The 22,229-nt window shown below is 41.2% G+C and overlaps 1 long non-coding RNA gene across 1 annotated transcript in view; it reads left to right on the top strand.

Moving 5' to 3' along the window:
- The first annotated feature begins 17,007 nt into the window (after positions 1–17,007).
- The window catches only part of LOC103014298 (uncharacterized), a 434,243-nt gene continuing 429,021 nt past the window's right edge, over positions 17,008–22,229 (top strand). Inside the window, exons 1-2 of the long non-coding RNA XR_449595.2 lie at positions 17,008–17,076; positions 19,223–19,263. This is a non-coding gene — a long non-coding RNA (uncharacterized LOC103014298). The remainder of the gene's footprint in view (positions 17,077–19,222; positions 19,264–22,229) is intronic.

A 22,229-nucleotide genomic window follows, 5' to 3' on the forward strand; every position in this document is an offset into this window, starting at 1 on the left:
AAGTGTTTGCTGAATGAATGCGAGCTGTGACTCCTCTTTCCTGATTCCTTTAAAATGTTCTTTGCATTGTGTATAATTTCCATTACGAAATCTCTGAGGGGAGGGGCAGTGTCTTTTCCCAGCACTTCATACAGGTTTGGAGTATCCAGTCACCCAAACTTGGTGAACTAATAAACAGACTCACTCCTTGTCACCACTCTGTGATTGAAAAATGTTAGGCGGTGGCAAAGAACAGCAGTTTGGGAGTTAAATGGAATTAGGTTTATGTCCAGCTCTGTAATTATCTAGTTGTATAATACTTGCTGGCGAGATAGTAACCTTTTCAAACTGCAGTTTCCTCAGCTATACGATGGGGATAACGATAGCACTCACCTTTTGGGTTGTTTTCAGGAATGCACTGGGGTCTGGCTCAGGGTAATAATTGGTCAATAAGTATGCGCGCCTATCATCATTTCACTGTAGACAAGGGAGCACCCATATTACACCTTTTTGTTAACCAGTGGCTGGAGTGTGAGTTGCATATGCATGTGTGGGGATGCAGGGGCATTGGCAGAAAAGGAGGGCAAGGACCGGGGATGGGGAAGGCAGCGAGGCAGGCACTTTGCATTCAACAATGGAGTACAATTTGGAAACACTTGCCTTGTGTAGCCCTCAGCTGCCTGTGAAATTCATCTGAATCTTGTTCCGTTGGCCTATGGGGTATTTTCAAATACAAATTAGGTTGGCCAGAATTCCTTTTCTGCACCAACTCTCCTGGGTACAACTTAGAGGTTATTAAGATGCCTAATAAAAGGAGAGAGCACATTTAATAACATTACCATCAGCTTGACGGAGCTGAGCTATGTGGGCCCATGGTGCCCCAGAGCCTGCAGCCTCCTGCTACTGGTGCACTTGCTTAGAAGAGGCCCCATAATTATCCACATTTAAAAAGCACCATTAAATCCATTGAGGCAGTCATGTCCCATTTGCAGGGCCTTTCTGCCCACATTACTCGGGAGACCCAGGGCCTAGCTTCTTGGGGTGAGGGGGAGGAGGAGAAGGAATAGCTGGAAATTCCTGGCCTAAAGTGATGGCTGGTTAAATTTACAAAATGGCAGATCTGCTCAGTGCCATTGTCATCCCTGTAAGAGCTTTTCCTCCCTTTGTCTTAGGCATTTATTTAGCAAACCTTTATTGAGCACTGTGCCCCCACTTCTCACTCTGGATTCTGTTTAATCCTCACAACAACTCATTCAGTAGATCAGTGGTTCTCAGCAGGCAGTGATTTTGCACCCCGGGAGATATTTGGCGATGTCTGGAGACATTAGTAGTTGTCATAGCTGGGGTGAGGGGTGCTAATGGCATCTGGTCAGTAAAGACCAGGGACGCTGCTCAGCACCCTTCAGTACACAAAGCAGGCCCTCCCAACAGAGAATTATCTGGCCTGAGTGTCAGTTGTGCTGCAGTTGGGCCATTCCATCATAGGCGCTACTCCTTTTCTCATTTACCAGTGAGGACACTGTGACTCAGAGTGGTTATGAGATTTTCTGGTGTCACACAGCTGATAAGTGGTGGAGCTGTCAGGGCCTGAGCTCTCACCACTGTGCTAGATGGCCTCCTAGCATCCCCCTCGGCACTCATCCTTTGCTGCTGAGCTCCCTCCCTGCCCTTGCTCCAGGCCATCTACTTGTCTCAATGACAGTCTATTGTAATTACACTTATTGGGAATAATACAAATGTTTGCTTTGGTGGGAGTTGTCTCCTATAAAGAAGATTCCTTTGAGCACTTAAAAAATTGTTGCACATTTTGAATGAGTCAGGAGCCTATGCAAGAGTGGAATCTATATTTAGCTTTAAGATACGTGAAATGTGAACATAGTACTCTTTTCCAAGCCCCTACTATCTGTGAGTGGTTTCAGAGATATTTCACTCCAAAGAAAAAGCCTCTAGTGGTTTTCGAAGCAGTGATCTGTGAAGTATTTGAAGTATCACTGGAAATGATAGTGATCTGTGAAGTATTTGAAGTATCACTGGAAATGATAGTGATCTGTGAAGTATTTGAAGTATCACTGGAAATGATATTGCTCTGGATCCAGGTGGCCTCTGGGCCTTTGCACAGCCATTTCCTCTGTCAGCAATACTCTTCCTTCCTCTCTTTTTTTGGCTCATTCCTTATCTTCCTTCAGGTTTCACCTTAAAAGTTATCTCTTAGGAAGCTTTCCCCAGATCTTGGTTAGGCATCCCTGCTTTCTGAGCACACTAAATCTTTTAGATCATCTCTGTCCAAAAGGAATATAATGAACCGCATATGTAATTTAAAATTTTTTACCAGCCATGTTAAAAAAGTAAATAAGGGGGCTTCCCTGGTGGCGCAGTGGTTGAGAATCTGCCTGCCAATGCAGGGGACACGGGTTCGAGCCCTGGTCTGGGAAGATCCCACATGCCGCGGAGCAACTCGGCCCGTGAGCCACAATTACTGAGCCTGCGCGTCTGGAGCCTGTGCTCGGCAACGAGAGGCCGCGATAGTGAGAGGCCCGCGCACCGCGATGAAAAGTGGACCCCACACCGCGATGAAGAGTGGCCCCCGCTTGCCACAACTAGAGAAAGCCCTCGCACAGAAACGAAGACCCAACAAAGCCGTACATACATACATACATAAATAAAAAGAATGTAAGCAGAGAAGAATAGCATTAAAAAAAGAAAATTTTTTTAAAAAAAGAAAAAAAAGTAAATAAGGCACAGGTGAAATTAATTTTAATAATTTTTCATATTTAGCCCCAAATATTAATATTTCAATATGTGATCAATACAAAATTATTAATGAGACAGTTTACATGTTTTGGAACCATTGTTGAAATCTTGTGTGCATTTTACACTTACAGCTCAACTCAATATAGATGCTAAATTTTCAACAGTTAAAGTAAAATATAGTCCTGCCAAAACAATAAAGCTGTAATTAATAGAAAAATATTTTACACTGCTTTAGTTTTTAAATTTGTTTATTAAAATTAAATTAAATTAAAAATTCAGCTCCTCAGTTTCAGAAGCCACATTTTAAGTATTCAATAGGCACATGTTCTAGATTATTAGAAGCTGAAATTGCCTGTTGATTTGTTTTTTCCTCCCACTAGATTATAATGTCTTCGGGCTCAAGGATTAGGTTTTGTTCACTATATGCCAGCGCCTGGCACAGATTTTGGCACACAGCAGACACTTAATAAATACATGCTGAATGGCTTGAGTTAACAGTTCTAATCCTGTATAACCTTTATGATGTGGGTTCTTCTCTAATAAAATGAGAGTTTTGGACATTTTTGAAAGTCTGTTTCACTGGATGCTAACAAATGTTATGTGATCAAAGGGATCTGTGGTCAAACAAGTGTGAGAGATACAGGGTTCAATGAAAGGAGCAGGTTTCTTTACTGCAGGATTTCTCAGAGCCTTGAAAGTTTCAGTGCACTGTGGCTTGGCAGGAGAATTAAAACTTTTAATTTAATTTTAATAAATTAAAAATTTTAAACTAAATAAGATGTCCTATTCTCCCAACATATGTGACCATGAAACTTTTTCTTCACAGAGCATTTGCGGGACTCGTGCTCCCTGGAACACAATCCAGGAATGGCTGGGTTACTGTAAGTCTCTTTAGCTGTGACATTGTTTCAGACTTAGCTTGTAGAGAGATGGTCTCAAGGACTTGTGACAGTGCACACCACTTTCTTTTCAGTCTTATCGGTTCTATCCTCTGACAAAAAAGGGGTGGTAGAGGAGCAAAGAGCCATCAAGTGGCTCAGAATCAATGCCTTACCTTATTCAAGAACAGATTGTTTCCAGATTGGAAAGTAGTTCTTCAAGTAATTCGCTCATTTTCTGAGAGGCAGTGAAAACAGTCTCCATTTATTTCATCCTCCCATCCTCTCTAAAAAGGTACACGATGCAAATCTGTGTATTGCCCTTTTCTGAATGGCCAACACAATGTTTGAAATGGAAAGGCAAAACCTGGTTCACGTTAGGGGTGGGTTATTGGATTGAACTGTATGAATTTACCAATATTCAAACACTTCTGACCTACAAATATGACAATCTCATACAGTTCAACCAACTAGTTATAAGAAGTCTCTCTACTCTCATACTTGTAAGTAGGAATCTAAGGTTCCTAAGGAACTATCTTTCTTTAGAAAAACAGTTTGGAAATATATAGCAAAGTTTTTATTTTTAAAAATTAAAAAAAATTTAGATGTGAATATACTTTATTAAAACCCTCTCAAGGGTAAATGTTGAGAATTGTGTGTAAAGTAACGTATTAAGCCATGTACACATCGTGGATTCAGCTGCAGCCCGATAAAATAAATCTTCACATATTTTAGAGTCATTATTGAATTACTAGTCAGTCCTGTTTTCTTCATGCTAAGAAAGTCTAAATTTTTCATCCCTTCTCTATAGGTGTGATATCCAGCCTCCAAAGCTTTTTCAAGTTCCCAGCAACCCATAGCCATGTTCCTGCGTTCAAACCTGTACCTAGCTTCTTGCAGTTTCTTGTCTGGTACATTTAGTCACCTGGCTTCATCACTGCTAACAATGTTGCTGAAGTCATGTCAGTTAATAACCACTCAGTCTTTAACTTGTTCATACTGGCCACAGTCTTCTCATTCTCCAGTTTTGTTCTCAACATGCCAAGTGCCAGGACATGAATCTTAGACCGACAAGTCATGAGGAAACCCAGCAAGAGCAGAAAGGACATGTGCTTTGATGTCCAACAGACTTGTTTTTAATGCTAACCCTGTACTTGACCAGTGGCAGATCTTACTTACATTCTTTTTCTCAGCCCCATGTTTACCAGCTTATTATAAAGGATATTATAAAGGATACAGATGAATAGCCAGATGAAGAGTTACATAGGGCGGGGTCCAGAAAGGTCCTTAGAGGAGGAGCTTCTGTTCCAATGGAACTGAGTTGCGTCCCTCTCGGCATCTGGATACATTTCCCAACCGGGAAGCTCCTATAACAAAGTTTTAAATACATGTATCTTTGACCTTGTAAATCCATATCCAGGAATTTATACTAAGACCTTAAAGGATAAGCACACAAAGTTGTGTGTACAGGGATAGTTGTCTCAGTGCTGTTTATAATAGCAAAAATTGGAAGACATTTAAATTTCCAATTGGGCAGTCATAGTATATCTGCATAAGAGTATTATGAAGGCATTAAAATGACAATGTGTGTTTGTGTTTATTGGCATAGAATGATGTCTATGGCATATTTTTAAGGAAAAAAGTATATTTCAATTTTAGCATGCATAATATGTTCTCCTTAAAATAAATATTTGTGAGTGTACGTGTGTATGTATAGAAATATATCTAAAAGTATATACATAAACATACTGATAGAAATTCTTTCTGAATGATAAGTATAAAAGAGATTAGCTTCCCCATGAGTTAATACTTAAATTGTATTAAGTATTACACATGTAATGCCTTGACATATAATAGAGATTTCCTGTTGTAGGAATTTCAAGGCTTTTAACCCATGGGCGGGAGATGGAGACAAGTTTGTTGCTTGTTTGCTTGAGCTCTGTGGACTTTTTTTTTTTTTTTTTTTTAAATATTTTATTTATTTATTTATTTATTTATGGCTGTGTTGGGTCTTCGTTTCTGTGCGAGGGCTTTCTCCAGCTGTGGCAAGTGGGGGCCATTCTTCATCGCGGTGCGCGGGCCTCTCACTATCGCGGCCTCTCTTGTTGCAGAGCACAGGCTCCAGACGCGCAGGCTCAGCAATTGTGGCTCACGGGCCCAGTCGCTCCGCGGCACGTGGGATCCTCCCAGACCAGGGCGCGAACCCGTGTCCCCTGCATTGGCAGGCAGATTCTCAACCACTGCGCCACCAGGGAAGCCCTCTGTGGACTTTTGATTCATGCTCTCTGTGAGTGCAACTTATAGAAGAAAACTCTGAGTTGACCTGATAATCTTGGAAGGAGCTCCATGTTACTCTAATATGTAATAATACTTCATATGACTAATAATATCTTGCTTTCAACTAGCCTTTTGGCATGCTGCCACACACATTACATCACTTGCATTTTCTGAGTACTTGCTAGGTGGTGATGCACACATCACTATTTTTACATGCTCTCTCCAAGGTAAGGATGCTTTCATCCATTTTGCTGATGAGAAGGCTGAACTTCTGGGAGGACAAGAGGCACTTGTCCCACTGTTAGTGAGGACAAACCTAGGTTGGTGTTCTTTCCAGTGTACCATGTTTTTATTTTGCATTATTTTATCCCAAATCTCCCTCTCCATCTGATTCCTCCAACATATTCTAGGAGCTCTCTCTCTACCTGACACACCAAACTTTTCAACCAGGTGTGGAGAAGCACTGTGAACATAGCACTACAATGAAATACACAGTTCTGGGGTCAGAATTCCTGAGGCTGAAGCTACTCCATCACTTATTGGATGTGTAACCTTGGGAAAGTTATTTAACTTTTTCATGCCTCCATTCGTCCGTCTGAAAAATGGGGGTAATGATAGTCGTACCTACTCTGTAGACTTGTGAGAGGACTGACTGAGACAAGTCAGATAAAGCAGTATAGCTCAGGGTCCTCCTCATCGAAAGTGATGGGCAAATGTCACCCACTGTCGTTCACCTCCTCTTCCTTATCATTATCCTTGTAACAACCTCACGTGGTTGCCTCCAAGAAGTGGAGACAGAGGTTACATGCCTTGTCTAAGGTCGCATAGCTGATAAAAGATAGGATAGCTCTTTTTTCATCTTCCCATTCAGCTGAGGGCACTGAAGGGTTGTTCTGGGTAGAGGACAGAAGATGTGGCAGGGGGCTCAGGGTAGAGTGGTATTCCCCGTGGTGTTAACATGCAGTAGGTGAATGGAACGAAACAGCAACTAATCCAATCCAGCCCCAAACCACAAATGTCAACAGGTATTTTATGGCAGGGAAGGTGCCAATGAACGTGTCACATGCTCTTTTGAAAATAAATGAAGCCACATAGGGACTCTAAAGTAGAAAATAAGAACTGGGCTGTTTATGGATCTCCTCTGGCTCTAGTTTATGGTGTTTCAAACACCACGCAGGAAGAGGCACTGTAGGAGGAGCCCTCCAATGTGACGGACGTCACCGGGCTCCAGTGTTATCTAATTGCATCGCACCCGGCAAGCCATTCAGGGCCTCTCCTGTTGCATCATGACCAGTGGGGTAATCACAACTCCTGCTTGTGGGTTTGCTAGGAAAATGATTTTGGGATTGAGGTCTTGGTTTTGTTTCTCTCAGCTCAAATTCAAGTACAATAATGCAGTGGTCAGTTCCCCAAGGGGCTTGACACCTGCTTTCCTTTAGAATCCATGCAGGGGGTGCCTCATGGAATCAGAGCAGTAAGCTTCCTTGGAGATCATCGAGTGATCTTAGTCTAGTGATTTTGATTTTCTTTTCTGTCAGTGATAGATCCCTTTTTACAGAGGAAATTTAATGTAGAATCTCAATATCTAAAATATAAAAGGAAAGCTGCCTTAATTGAAACAAGAGGGCCACCTTGGTTAACTTTTCTCTCACTCAGAGACTGTCTCTGTGGGTCCTCCCCAGAACCAAGGGCGCTGCAGAGCATAATTTGAAAATGAGCTCTTAAAACTTGATAGGCACAGCGTCGCTGCTGGTTACAAAGCACGTGCCTGGGCCCCACCCCAAAATGATGGAACCAGAATCTAAATTTTCAATAAGATTCTCAGATGATTCTGACACTTCCTAATTTTTAAGAACCACTGGCTTCTTCCAGTGCTTTCATTTTGCAGTTGAGGAAACTGACACCCGGAGTAGGGAGGTTACTTGTCCATGGTCACAAAGCTAATGATGAGACCAAGTGCTGGGCTCCTGGCCCCCAGTGGCTCATTTAGACAGGCTCCTTAGTTGTGAGCAATAGAAATTCTGGCTAATGTAAACTCGTTGGAAGGCTATTTCATGGTTCATGAAATGGAAGAGAAAGCACAAGACCCAGGAGTGCATGCAGCTCCACTGGAGTAGATGGCAGCAGCTAGCAGTCTCTTCAGGGCATCACTGCCAGGAAAAGTCGGCTTCCAGCATTTCTCCTCCTTGTGGCACTTTATCAGTAGTTGAAATCTGGTGGCGGGAGAGATAGTCTGATTGGCTCAGCTTGGACAAGGAAGCCTCTTTGGCTGGGGACCACAGAGAACCTTGACCAAAAGTCTCAGGAAGACCTCACCCAATGGGTGTGGCAGAACTCACTGAGACGATGCTACCAGTAGAAAGTGGAAATGTCATTAGGATGCAAAAATCAACATACGCCCACACCCTCAGCCACCTTTCCCACCACACTGTGCTGTCCCCCTCTTAGGGTCAATGCTTCACAGAAAAAAAATCCAATTGAAACGAAGGGGTTAAGGTAAATTCTGTGGCTTAACTATCAGCCAAATGACATTTTAACAGCCTTTTTAGCATAGCCTGGCTGGGCTGAGACCTTCCCTGCAAAATGCCTTAATCCTTGGTCTCTAAATAGAGAGTTATTTTCAATTTCTCCAGTTCGTAATGTTTTAAATGGAACTACTGTTCCCCTTAGAGCACCCAGTGGCTGGCTGGAGACCTTTATTGATATATATATAAATTACCTCAATCCCCTCTGCTGCCTACGGATCCAATCATATTGAACTAATGTGCATATAAATAAAAACCTGGAAGTGTGGTTTATGGCAATAAGTAGTGCAGCCGAAGTTTTTACCATTCTGCAAAGACACCTTGATACATTGCTGATAATCTTCATAATACGTTTAAAGAAGCAGTGTGTCAGCTCAGGCCAGAGCACCCTGGGAACCGAATGGGAAATCTGATTCTCCAGCTTCTGATTGACCAAGAGAAGAATCTGTCCTGCCAGAAGGAAGCCTACCCCAGGCTGTCAAGGGCCCAGTGGCTGGAAATCTTTTCCCAAAGTCACCAGGCTGTAAAGAGATGGGCTGGTCTACAAAATATGCAGGGGTTCGAGCAGGAGTTCTCCTGTCGTTTTTTTGCAGTCTGTGCTCTGTGGTTAGTCCTGATGGTGGGCGGGTTCCAGAGTAGCTGAGGAATAGGCTGGGAGCATTCTTCAGAGCGGGAGATGCCAGCCCTGCACAGACACTCAAAAGGGGGACTTTGGGCAGTGGATATGAAAAGCATGAAGATACCTGGGTACCTGGGAGCCTGGGAAAAAGTATGGAGGTGAAGGGTGGGGATGGGGAGCGGAGGTAGTTAACAGAATGTAGGGAGAGGGAGTGGTTCTGTTCTTGCACCTTGTGCCCAGCGCCAGCCCTGAAATTGAGCCCAGAGAGGAAACAGACAGAGGCAAAATAAAGAAAACATATCATTCTTGCTCTGTGTAACAGAAAGTGGCTGTGTGTGCCCCAGAGACTGGGCACAATAATCCCTGTGGGATTTGGGTAGAAAATATTAAAATTTGTATTTATACAGATTTCTCATTTTAAAATGTTCTATTTTTGATGTGTTTTAACATGTATTTAATACATTAGTGTTGTGATATATGCATGCAATTTGAAAATAAATACATGCATATATAAGTAGATATATATATATACTGGATGAAAACACTTTTTAACTAATGGAGTGTGCAATAAAAAAAGTTTATAGACTGCTGCTTTACTGGTTCAATCCCTGTGCTAAGCCAGAGACTGCCAATAATCCCCCAACCTTGAGCTGTTATTAGCAATTTCATCTATTTTTCAGGAAAAACATAAGTAGGGTCCTTTGGTTTACCCATTTGTATGCTGTCTTAAGATCCTAGCTAAAGTTCAGAGTGATGTCATAATAAAGTACACTGGCCTTGGGATTGCTCAGCCTTAGTTTCTAATTTCGTTTCTATGTTATGGCCCATACCAGCAGTGTTGTCTTAGTCAGCCTTTCTGGGTCTCAGTTTCCTCATTTGTAAAATGGGATTGACATTAGTATTTACTCCAAAAATGAGATAATTCTTGCAAAACCCTTAGTAAAATGCTGGGCACATAATTGAGGCTAGTACATCCTAGCTACAAAAGGACCTAGTTTAGGAATGTCAATCAGCTGGTGACCACTTCTCCATCCCATGCCCGTCCGTAGCAGGCATCACTAATTGAGCACAGCCTTTTCCCGTCAGGACTTGGAGTAGACCTCAGGATTAGGTCACATAATAATTTCTTCCCCCGTAGGCAACTGCAGTCTCTGAAAGGCATTTGCTGCGAGAAGCTGCTAATGTACAGAAACAACCTTGTGGACTTCCCAGCAGCAGGAGAGATCCCAGTGAGACTTGAGGGAGAGCTTTTCTTATTTAGGATCCCGATGGGATGTTATCAAGCAGGTCTTTGAAAAGTTTTCTCTAGGGATTTTTGGGGCTATGGCAACAACAATGAGGATAATGCCTCACATTTTGAGCTGTGCTTTATAGTTTTCAAAGCACTTTCATGCGCATTTTCTAACTTCATCTTCATAGCAACCCTGCCTGGCAAAGCAGAGCAGGCATTAGAATCAGAAAAATAGCATTTCTTTTGTTTTTTTAAATGAAAAGAGCCCTAGAGACTTTGTCCAACCTCCTCATTTTATAGACTAAGAAATTGATGCCAGAGAGGGTGACTTGTTCCAGGTAACTTACTTGAAGCCCAGACACTTATATCCTACTTCTTGGTATCACTCAGTGTACCTTGTAAATGCTTAACAAAGATTAGTTGAAAAAGGAGTAAATTAATGACAAATGAATGACTCTATGAATGAATGTAGTGTCTTAGTGGCCAAATCAGGACCACTAGAACCTTCTGTCTGTGATGGTGGGGAACATTTCCCCCAAAGCCTCCTGTAACTATTAATTGCCATTGCCTGTATGATCACCTGGACATACCAGCAGGTTCTAAGTATGAGAAATGGCCCAGCACAGGTTTTGGCTCTGACCAGAAGCTGTGAATTCTTGGGGAGGAAATACCACCATCTTAAGAAAAAGTGTAGGTGGGGAGTCCTAAAATTCCACAGTGTTTGAGTCAGGGATGGAGAAGGAGCATTTGTTGGTGATGATTTTGAAATATTAGGCTCTTGAGGATTTAATAACCCCACAGTATGTATTGAGTTTGCTTCACTGACATTTATAGCAGTACCTGGGCCCTCCTTTCCGAGGCTCACACCTGTCTTCCCGTACCTCCAGGTCTAAGGGGATTCCCACCCCATCATCTTGGGTGTTTTCATAAGTTCCCCTTGGTGAGAAAGGTGGCCAATATATGGCTGATCTTGTGGGAAAGCCTAATTTGGGTCAACTCTATGATAGCAGAGGGTCACATGGAAATAAAGAGAGTGTGGTTTCTTGGTGTTTGGGGAGACTAGACTAGCAGCATGAATATTTTTTCTAGGGGCTAAAGTGAATTAATTACTCCCTTTCTTCTTTTTGAATTGAATGCTTACTCTTTCCTGGGCACTCTAAGGAAGTATGGAATTTAAAGACTATCAGGAAACAACAACTGGGAAATAAGATGAGACATCTGCAGGTGAGGTAATTAAGTGATAATTTGTAGATCTGACCAGGGTTAAAATGGGTCACAATTACAGCGTTAGGAGTTTAGTGAAGGACTTCACCATGGGCTATAGTATGGGAGTATAGAACTTAAACTGAATGTAGAAGAACAATATCTATATTACTTAACCAATACTATAATAGAACTTATTACATGCCAAGCATTTATCTTAGTAATTTATACATGTTGATCCATTTAATTCTCACAACAAGCTTATAGATTATTTTATAGGTGAGGAAATCAAGGTAGGCAGAACTGAAGTAACTTGCCAAAAGTAGAGGTGGGATTTGAACCCAGGCAGCTCAACATCCAAGATCTTAGCCATTATGCCTCCCACCAACAGCCACGTGAGTGAGCTTTGTTGGAAGTATATCCTCCAGCCTTGGTCAGGCCTTCAGATGACTGTAGCCCTGGCTGACAACTTGAATGCAATCTTAGTTTAACTGCTAAGCTTCTCCTGGATTCCTGACCCACAGAAACTGGAAGATAATACTCCTTTGTTGTTTTAAGCTGCCAAGTTTCAGGGTGACTTGCTATATAGCAATAAATAACCAATACAGCCCTCAGTGTATGTTGAGGAGTGTAGACTTAATCTTAGCCCCATGCCTAATATAGAGTACCTCGTTGATAACTGGGTCCTGAAGTGAATTATAGATGATAGAGAGCCACTGGAGATTTTTGAGCAGGTGAACATTATGATGACAATCATCTTTTAGAAAAATTAATGCAGAGTGGATGGGAAAGATGAATTAGGGGTGGAGGACACCTGTGTTAGGGAAGCAACTCAGGCTGTTGAAATGGCTTAAGCATGTAATGGTTTGGCCCAGGCTTAGGTTTAGGGCAAGGAGAAGGAACAAAGCAAATAAAAGTTTCCTGAGAGCTGGGCCCTTACTTGTCTTTCTTCATCACTAGAGTCTGAGAGCCTTGCACAGTGCCTGGCACATAGTAGGCACTCAATAACATTTATTGAATGAATGATTGAATATGTGAGTGGGTGGGTGAGTGAATAAGAAAGAAAGATAGAAATGTGGTGCCCCTACTTTTCTTTAGAAAGGAAAACTCTCCAAAGATTCTATAGGTAATGTCTGGAGTAGATCTCAGTGACCTCAAACTCTATTTTCTATTTCTGTGATCCTGTTTGGGGCCAGCCTGTTTTCAAAGCCCATTCCTGTTCTGAAGTTGATTTTAAAACGTTCCTTTTCTTTTCACATCATTCGTGCCACAAACATTTATTGGGCATCTAAAATATGCTTAGCATCACGATGGGTCCCGGCGGGGAGAAGATGAGTGAGGGCTGGTCCTGTGGTGCTTCAGTATATCTTTCTCTGCTTTTATCTCTAGTCATCTCAGAAGTTTATTTTTGAAATAAAGATTCATTTTTCTTAGTGGAATTCTTAAGTGGGGAGTGATAAGATGAATTTGGGCTTTTAGGAACTGCTTTTAGAAGTTGTGGATGACTTCCACTGTTTGCTGCTCACCCTTGCTGATATGCCCTATTAATATTCAAAAGCTGTCACTTTATTTTATCTTTGTTCTTTTGTAGACTAGACTGCTGGCTGGGAGAAACTAGTTTGTCTGGTTTAGTCTTGTCACACTGTGGGGTAGGAGAAAAAGAGACATGACACAAGGTTATTAAAAAAATGGGGGGATTTCTGCATATTTCTCTTGGTGTCACACTCTACTTAATTGACTTCTGTCCCTTTGCCTTGTAAATAAATTTCAGCATCATGAGTGTATAGTTGCTAGAGGACACAGAGTTTGGATGTAAAGCTGAGGAAAAGCTCTAGAGATGGCACTTTTATATTAAGGGCATTGTCCTGTTTAATAGCAGTGACTGTCTGGCATGCTGTGTTAGAAAGGATTCTGATGTGTACTTGGACATGTTACGTGAGTGATGACTGCCCAGGGGCATGGGTATGGGCAACTGTATTTGGAGCAACTGCTAGAAGGCTGGGTCTCAGTTTAGGTGTTCAGGGTAAGAAACTAGAGGAGATAATAGCTAAGAACTACTAGAACTAGTGGTTAGGGTGATGGAAGTCAATGGCTTTACAACCCCCCAGACTCCATTCTGCCTCTGATCCTTCTGGCCTTCCTGATATGCTGACAGAGGCACTAAAGAGGCCATAGGATTTGCAAGGTCACAGCCAAGTACATGGCCAAGAAGGAGCTCTCATGAGGAGGATGTATGCACATGTGACCCTCTGCTTCCCCTCTCCACACTGTGCACAGACAGACATGCAAGTCTCCCCAGAGCACTGTCTCTGGTTCTTCTCATCAGAATTAAATTCACTTAACATTTTAAAAGAAAAAAATCTGAAAATATTCTCACGGTTGAGTCTAAAGGACTCAAAGAACTGTGATTCATTTACATTTGCTTTCCATTTAAGTCAAGGCGGGCTCACTCAAAGCTGCTTCCTCTAGCAGAGGCAGACTCAACTATTATCATAATGCTTCCCTTTTTCCCCTTATCCCCATTTGATAATCACATTTTATTCTTAAATATTTAGTTTTCTTTTATTCAATCTTTTAGGTTACTATATTGGTACAGAAGGGAGGGGGGAGACAAGTCTTTCTCATCCCAGTTGTTATTCATCTGTCTGCCTAAAAATTTTTTTCCTCTTTTCTCTTTTCTTTCTTTTTTTTTTTTTTTTCATTTACCACCATTTTGGCTGGTGGGTATACGGTTTTTTTTTTTTTTTTTAACCTCTAAGCACACTGAATGTCTTAAGGCTTGCATGTTAGACAGGAGACTGATAGGATAATGATGATGGAATGTTAAATGCTATCTATGTAAATCAGCTCCATCAATGGGTACAAGATTCAGCTACTTTAGGTCTTTTTTTTCTTTAAAGGAGGATAATATTGGATTGTTAACCTACTTTAGAAGAATCTTTGCATTACCAGACACATTACTATTTTGCATAAAGTCATATTAAATTTTGGTATGATGTACAACATTATTTTCTCCTAAATGCTGCTTTTAACGTCCAAGTAGTTTCTTTTGTATTTTTGGCAGAGGATTGGTTTCTGATAGCCAGATACCAATTGGGAAGTAGGAAGAAATGAAGATCTTTACATGCTTTTTGCAGGCAGAGGAAAGGAAATTATATTTTCTCCACTTATTTGAAGTACGGGTAGATTCTAAGAGTGATTATGCTTTGAGGCGATCGGTGAAACCTCCAGTTCATCTTTGGGTTCTAGAACAAAGCCGTTGAGAGCCAAGCCTGCAATAGGTTTGGATTTGATAAAGGGTTTTAGAGTGGTTACCACTCTTGGTTGCAAGTGATAGGACCAACTCAAATCTGGTCATAAACTAGTGTACACAAGGATGCCAGTGGCCTCAAGGGTGGCCTGAAAGCAGGACCGCAGAAAAGCCATCGGGTTTCTGTCTTCTCTCCTTTGTCTCTCGTTTCTCCCTCACCCCTTCCCATCTCTCTTCCCACCTGGCTCTCCCTGTATCTTTCTGTCTCATCCCCATTTTTACTTCCCTGTCTCCCTCATTTTTCTCTCTCCTCCACCTCTCTCCCCATCTTTCTCCCCTCATCACTCTATATCTCATCTCTCTCTCCCCCATTTTTCTCTCCCATCTCTCTCCATTTTCTCTCTTCACCTTTCTCTCACCCCATTTGTACTCACTTCTGCCCCATCTTTCTGTCTCCAATTTTCTGTCTTGCTTCTATCTCTCTCTCCCCCATCTTTATTCTTCCATCTCTCTTCCCTTACCATTCCCCCGCCCCAGCCTCTCTCCCATCTTTCTTTATCTCTTACCCAACTCATTTCCCCTGTGCTCCATCCCTCTGTCTCTCCTCCATATCCAGTCTGTCTGTGTGAGCTCCTCATTACAGACTGTGCAGTGGCGTCCTCCACATAGTGGAGGACGTGGCACAGGCAGCTCCAATTTTACATGGTCCCAGCTTGGTGACTCCAGAGAAAAAGGAATGCTTTCCCCCCTAGACTCCATGTTTGTGTAAATATCAGAGAATGTGTTCGTTGACCTGGCTTCGGTTACATGCCCACTTCTTGGGATTAATTCACTTATGCCAAAAAAATGAAAAACCGTCTCACCTACTTGGGTCAAATGCCTATCCCTGTGGCCAGTGGTAATGGGGGTGGGGGCCAGGTATTAGGATTGGCACCCCCATCACAATCTTTTAGGGTAAGGAAGAAGTCTTCTATTAAGGAAACGGGAGTGTTATTAACGGAAGAAACAGGAAACAGACTCTCGGCGGGCAGACACAGCAGATGTCTACAATAACCACCAAGATGGGCATGGAAAGAAGAGAACAGTCCTCCATACACCGTCTTCTTCTGGCCAGATAGTATATATTGAAAGGGGGTAGGAAGGGTACATTTCTTACTAGTGGATGTAGCTGGTCTTTTCTCTTTTGGTCTTAGGGATCCTTCTAGTTGATTGAAAAAGACCCATTTTTTAACCCCTTCAGTGACCTATCCTCCTTGTCACTAATGTCTTGCACACCCCAGCTTATTGTGAAGGGATGTCCCAGGTGAGCCAAAACAGCTACACATCTGCCACTCTTGGTCTCTTTCCCTAGGCTGCTTCTCATTCTAACTGTACCATCTCCACCCAGTTCCTTGGGGTTTCTTAATTCCCTCAGCAGACATGGGCTAAATACACTTGACTCATGATTCAACTTGAAATGGGTAGGCACATTTCAGAAAATGAAGCAAAACAGAGGGATAGCATAATCACAAGAAGGAAGGAATAATATAATTTGGAGACATTCAGTATTGCAATTGGAAATTTCGGGGACTGGGCTGTGGAGGGGCATATTCAGCTTCATGGTGCATTTTGAGTTGATTTTCAGAGATAGAGATGGGGCCTCCAATACGACAGGGGTGAGTGTTACCGAGTTAGGGCTTGCTGCCCTAGGAGCATAGAAGCCAATAATATGGCAGTGGCTTTTGAGAAAAGAAAAAGCTGTGAAGTCTTCACTTTACTGTGAAGTCGACAGGCAAGGGGACATGAGGCAAGGCTCTCAAATTTGTCTCCCCGATCCAGGGTTGAGATGAAATTTAAAGGGTTAGGGGACTAGCTAATTGGCTAGTCTTGAATTAGTCCATATAAGCTACTTGTGCTGCTGGAAGCCAGATTTTCCTTATTGAAGGACTGCTTGCTTGGTAAAGGGCTCTGGTGGCAACATTTCTATTCTTTGAGTTCCATAGACGGAAGATTCTTGGTTCTAGGGTCATCCTGGAGCTGTGGGTTCCTGTCTTGCGCATGCATAGTGCTGTCTGTAAAGTAACTCAAGATTTGATTAATCAACAACCTATTTAAGGAGGCAAAACCAGTTAAAGCTGGTGCTGTTTCAATTAATCAACAACCTATTTAAGGAGGCAAAACCAGTTTAAGCTGGTGCTGTTTCAACCAATCAACAACCTACTTAAGGAGGCAAAACCAGTTCAAGCTGGTGCTGTTTCAGTTAATCAACAACCTATTTAAGGAGGCAAAACCAGTTCAAGCTGGTACTCTTTCAAGAAGAGAACAGAAAAGGGACTCCGAGGTGCTGCTGACTCTCCAGTTTGCGTCTTTGCACTGTGTTGGAGGTGAATGTCCTGTACTAGGTATAAACATACCAGGATTTGGGAGCTGGGGTGGGGAGGATGACAAACACAACTTTAATTGGGTTGGAAAGCATTTGGTTGGATTAATTTGCTTCAAAATGCCTTAAGAGAGCCAACCCCAAACATGAGTTGAGGCCATTTTGATTTCTCCCTAATAAATAGAGCCAGGAGAGTTGACGGATGGGTGTCAGCGAAGAAACCAACCTTCATGGGGCCTTCTCAAGATGCTTATGGAGGAGGTTGTGGGGCAGGAGGGGAAACTGAGCTCAGAGGTGGTGCTGAGAGCTCTCCAGGCTGTTAATAGTAGTTTCTGGCCGAGCCTGTGGCTCTAGCTACCTCTTTTGGATTTGGCTGAGACTCCTCTGGGCAGGCTTTGTGCCACCTCTGCCTGTTTGTGTAAGAATGCGACACATGGACCCAGCAGTCAGCCAGGTGCCAACCATGTAATCTGACACCATATGTTCCCAAGTCAGGAGAGAATAGAGCATATTTTTTTTTTTTTTAATTTTGGAAGTAGGTTAATTACATTCATCTATATTTTCAGCCTTAAGGGTTACAGATTTGAAATTATTCCTGACATGTTTAGGTGGTCGTTTATGACCAAAATTATTAACTACAAGATGGTGCAAAGAATATATTCTCAGAATGAGGACACAGCTTAACAAGATGTTCCCTTAGTAAGAATGTTCTTCATTGGCAGTACTTATAAAAATGGATTTAAATTGTTGTTTTGTGGCGAAGTCAGTGCTGCTCATCTTATCGGCACCCTCCTTTGCCCAGGCGTTAGTTTGTTTCTAATATTTACCCAGTTTTCCAGAGAAAACTGGTGAATGGAGCCAGCTGTGTCTTTTCTCTGCTGCTTTTTGTTCTTAAAGTTTAAGTATGAAAGCCAAACTTTTGACTGAAAAATGAAGTTTATAGGATTCAGAGCATTTAACCAATACAAGCTAATGACATGGCTAATATTTGTTGGGAGTTCTGTCAGTGCCAAAAAGGTGCTGAGATGTTTGCATGCAATGTCTTATTCAATCCTTGAACAACTTACTATTCTTGTCTTAATGTTAAGAAGTGAGATATGCCTGTTATCTTGCATTTAGCCACTCCAGATGTATACCTTATTCTGTTTCACCCTGATCTGTGCCTAGGAGGCTGACAGATATGAATCACGACCACCACTCATTTCCCGGCCCTCTGGCTTATTTGGGTTTGGCCAGTGAAGATCCCTGATGAGAAAATTAGAGGGTACAGGGAATAGAGTGGACTAGATCTAAAACTAAGACAGTTTTAGAAACCCAACCTCATACCTGAGTACACTACTAAGCATCTCTGCTCCTCAAATTTTTGTCTATGAAATAGAGATGATTCTACCTATTTCTTGGGTGGCGGTGAGGGGGATTAAATTAGATTATGCACGTAAAAATACCTAGCTAGATTTCTCCATTGTAAAAGTCTGTTTTTCCTTTTCCTTTGCATTTTGCAATGTAGTAGTCTGTGGGGGTGATACTTTACTATCACAGGCTGTTCTCGATCCCTTAAGCCCACCTGGGAGTCGCCTACATACAGTACATTGACTGCCACAGCTACTTTTGTCTCTTTGACTGAGTGAGTGTGCTTTGTCCTCAAGCAACCAGGAATGCCAATGTTTCCATTGGTTCTGCTACTAAATTTTTTTTTTTAATTCACAATATTGTAAATTTAACAAAAATTTGAATTTTGTCAGATGCCTTCTCAGTGTACATGGTTTGTATGATTTCCCCCCTTTGATTTATTAGCATGGTGAATTAAGAAGTCTCCTCAGGTTGAACTCTCCTTGCATGGCTGGAACATTATTCTAATTGGCTATTTGGTTGTGTTTGCTAATATTCAGTTTATTTTTGCTTCTATGTTTGCAAGGGAGGTTGGTCTGTAGTTTTTTGGTGCAATCTTTACCAGGTTTAGGTATCAATGTTACACTTGCCTTATAAAAAGAATTGGGAAGGTTTCCTTCTTTTTCTATTCTCTGGGACAGGTTAAGTAGCATTGGGATTATATCTTCTTTGAAGGTCCAGTTTCTGTACGAAATCATTTAGGCCTGCTGCTTTGTTTTGTTTTGTGGTAGGTCTTTGATAACTTCCTTTTTCTCTCCTAGGAAATTGGTGTATTCAAACTTTGTCTACTGGAATCAGTTTGGTGAGTTGTATTTTGTTAAAATTATTTATTTAGGTTTTCAAATTTACTGCACAGAATTATACAATGATTTTCTAATCATGTATTTCAGTTTTCTGTTTACCGTTACTGTTTCTTATTTTGGATATTTGTGTTTTCTCCACCCCCACCCCCCCGCCTTCTTTTTTTTTTTTTTCTTGATTAGGTGAGCTAGTGGTTTTGTCTATTTTGTTCATTTCTTGAAAGACCAGCTTTTGGATTTGTTTATTGGTTTTACCTTTTTCTCTTTTCTAAAGCATTAGATTTTGCTATTTATTTCCTTCCTCTATTTTTTTAATTTTAGGAAAAAACAATTTCAAGTTACTGTAGCTTTATAATATATAGGATAAGGCAAATCATTCCTCATTAATTTTTTTCCCAGATTTTTCTGGGCTGTTTTCACTTGTTTGTGAATAGTCCCCCCAAAGTGACTTTTATAATTATTTGTCAAATTTTATTGGGATTGCATTGATTAATTTTAGATTTAGTGGGGAAAATGGGTATTTTTATAATACTGAATCTTCTTATTCAGGAGCAAGTTTTGTCTCTTGTCTGTTTGTACCTCTCAGTAATTTTATTTTTTTATACATGTTACACTAAACTTTTGCTATATTTATTTCAAGTTTTAAGCTTAATTTTTTTTTACTTGTGTGAATGGGACTTTTTCCTTCTATAATCTGTAAGTAGTTACTGTTAATTTATAAGAACAGTATTGATTTTTGTGTGTTTCTTTTATAAATGGCCATTTTAGTAATGCTTTTTTTTTCTTTTTTTTGTTCTTTTGTGTTTTCCAAGTGTATAATCATATGCAAATAGTGATGACTGTGCATTCATTGTATCACTTATTTTGTTGATCTTTACATGCACTAGCTGGCACTTTTAGAACAGTATTAAATAACAAATGTAAAAGAACACCCTCATGTCACATTACTGACGTCAGTGAGGATGCTTCTAGTGTTTCAACAGTTAGCATAATTCTTAATTTCGAGGGATATGTATGTCCTTTTTCAAAAAGTAAGTTTTTTTAAGCAAGAGATGGAGTTGAATTTTATTAAATGCTTTTGACAGTTTTCTTGGTAATCGTATTTTCTCCTTTGACCTATTTATATGATGAATTTCATTAATGGATTTTCTAAGATTGAAATACTTTTGAATTCCTGGAATGAATCAATTTGCATAATGTACTGCTGGATTCTCATTGTTAAGATTTTATTTAGGGTTTTTTACATTAATATTTTTAAACTTAGGTTGGTTTGCATGTTTTTTTTCTTTTAGTTATCAAAAATTGAATTCTTAATGGTTTCTAATAGTCTATTATGTGGATATGCCACAAATTAATGCCACAAATTGTTCCTTTATATAGACATTGATGTCGTTTCCATTTTTCAGCATAGTAAAGCAACAATGAATATGCTTGTTAACCCCTCCTCCTTGCTTCTCAGCTTATTTACCACTTCTTAAGAGAACCCCTTCCTGACCCCCTGACTACACCATATCCTCCAGTTACATGGAATTGTCTTTTCTTCCCAGTGCTTTGTTAGGCCTATAATTTACACTGACTGTGTGTGTAGTTGATGGCCATCTTCTTCTCTGCTAGATAAGTGCCATGAAGTCAGGGATCATGTCTGATATTACACATCACTGCATCCTTCAAGGAGCTTGGTGCCTGGCCCATAATATGAGTTCAATAAGTATTTTCTTTTATTTATTTCTTTATTTACTTTTGGCTGTGTTGGGTGTTCGCTGATGCTCTGGGGCTTTCTCTAGTTGTGGTGAGCAGGGGCTACTCTTTGTTGCACTGCGTGGGCTTCTCATTGCAGTGGCTTCTCTTGTTGCGGAGCATAGGCTCTAGGCGTTTGGGCTTCAGTAGTTGTGGTGCACGGGCTTAGTTGCTCCGTGGCATGTGGGATCTTCCCGGACCAGGGCTCGAACCCGTGTCCCCTGCATTGGCAGGCGGATTCTTAACCACTGCACCACCAGGGAAGCTCTCAATAAGTATTTTCTGAATAATGATTACCGTCTATCTGCATGCATTTGCTTTTAAGGAGAGTAGGCCTGTTACATAAAAGGAAATTTTAAATTTAATTTTCTGTGTATGTTGAGATAACAAATTCATTGGTTGGAGCTGGAGGTGAACTGAATTGTTTTCATAATAGAGGAGAGAGGGATTTGGGATGGTGGAGAAGGGGCAGGTAGACAGGAGTTAGAAAGGCTGGGATCTGTGAGACACAGGCCCTAGAGCTGGTGGTGAAGGGAGTAAGGAGCTTCAGAGAAGAGATTTTTCACATATCATGGAATCCTTCTACATAACTCTGAAGTCTTTAGCAAGACTGCTCAACTCGTCAAGTGCTTAGTCCTGATAGATTTCTTAGGAAAATCATTTTTATGAAGCTAAGACAGGGTTATTCAACAAAGATGCCACTGTCATCTGAGTTTCACCAAGAAACTAAATTCAGTTTAACAGGGGCAGATGTAAAGCCCTGCATGTAGATTAAAAAAAAAAAAATCAGTTGCCCAAGTAGAGGTTTGGGGGAGATCTGATTTTGATAACTTTTCCTCTGAAAATGTGGGCATTTATCTGAGTACAACATGTGACAATTTGTGTGATCAGTATTAAAACAGTGAATGCAGGAACTGATAGGCAGACAGGATCCTGTCCAAGGTAGATCATAGTTTTACTTCACCCTATTGGTCAGGTTACATTTAGAGTATTCATTCCAGTTTTCTAACCTTAGTCACTGGTAAGCTTGAGAGCACCCAGCATGCTACCTAGTAGGGAAGAATTTGGGAAGCCCTGGGCTAAGCGTCATATTTGAAGAGAAGAGGGAGCAGTTTAGTCTCAAAAAGAGAAAACTTGCAGCCCACTTGATAATTGTCCTCAAACATGTTGAAGGACTTCTGTGCTGAAAAGGGTTAGATCCTGTTCTGTGGGCTGCAGAAGACATATATGG

Source organism: Balaenoptera acutorostrata, chromosome 2 (assembly GCF_949987535.1).
Source record: "Balaenoptera acutorostrata chromosome 2, mBalAcu1.1, whole genome shotgun sequence".
Taxonomy (NCBI): domain Eukaryota; kingdom Metazoa; phylum Chordata; class Mammalia; order Artiodactyla; family Balaenopteridae; genus Balaenoptera; species Balaenoptera acutorostrata.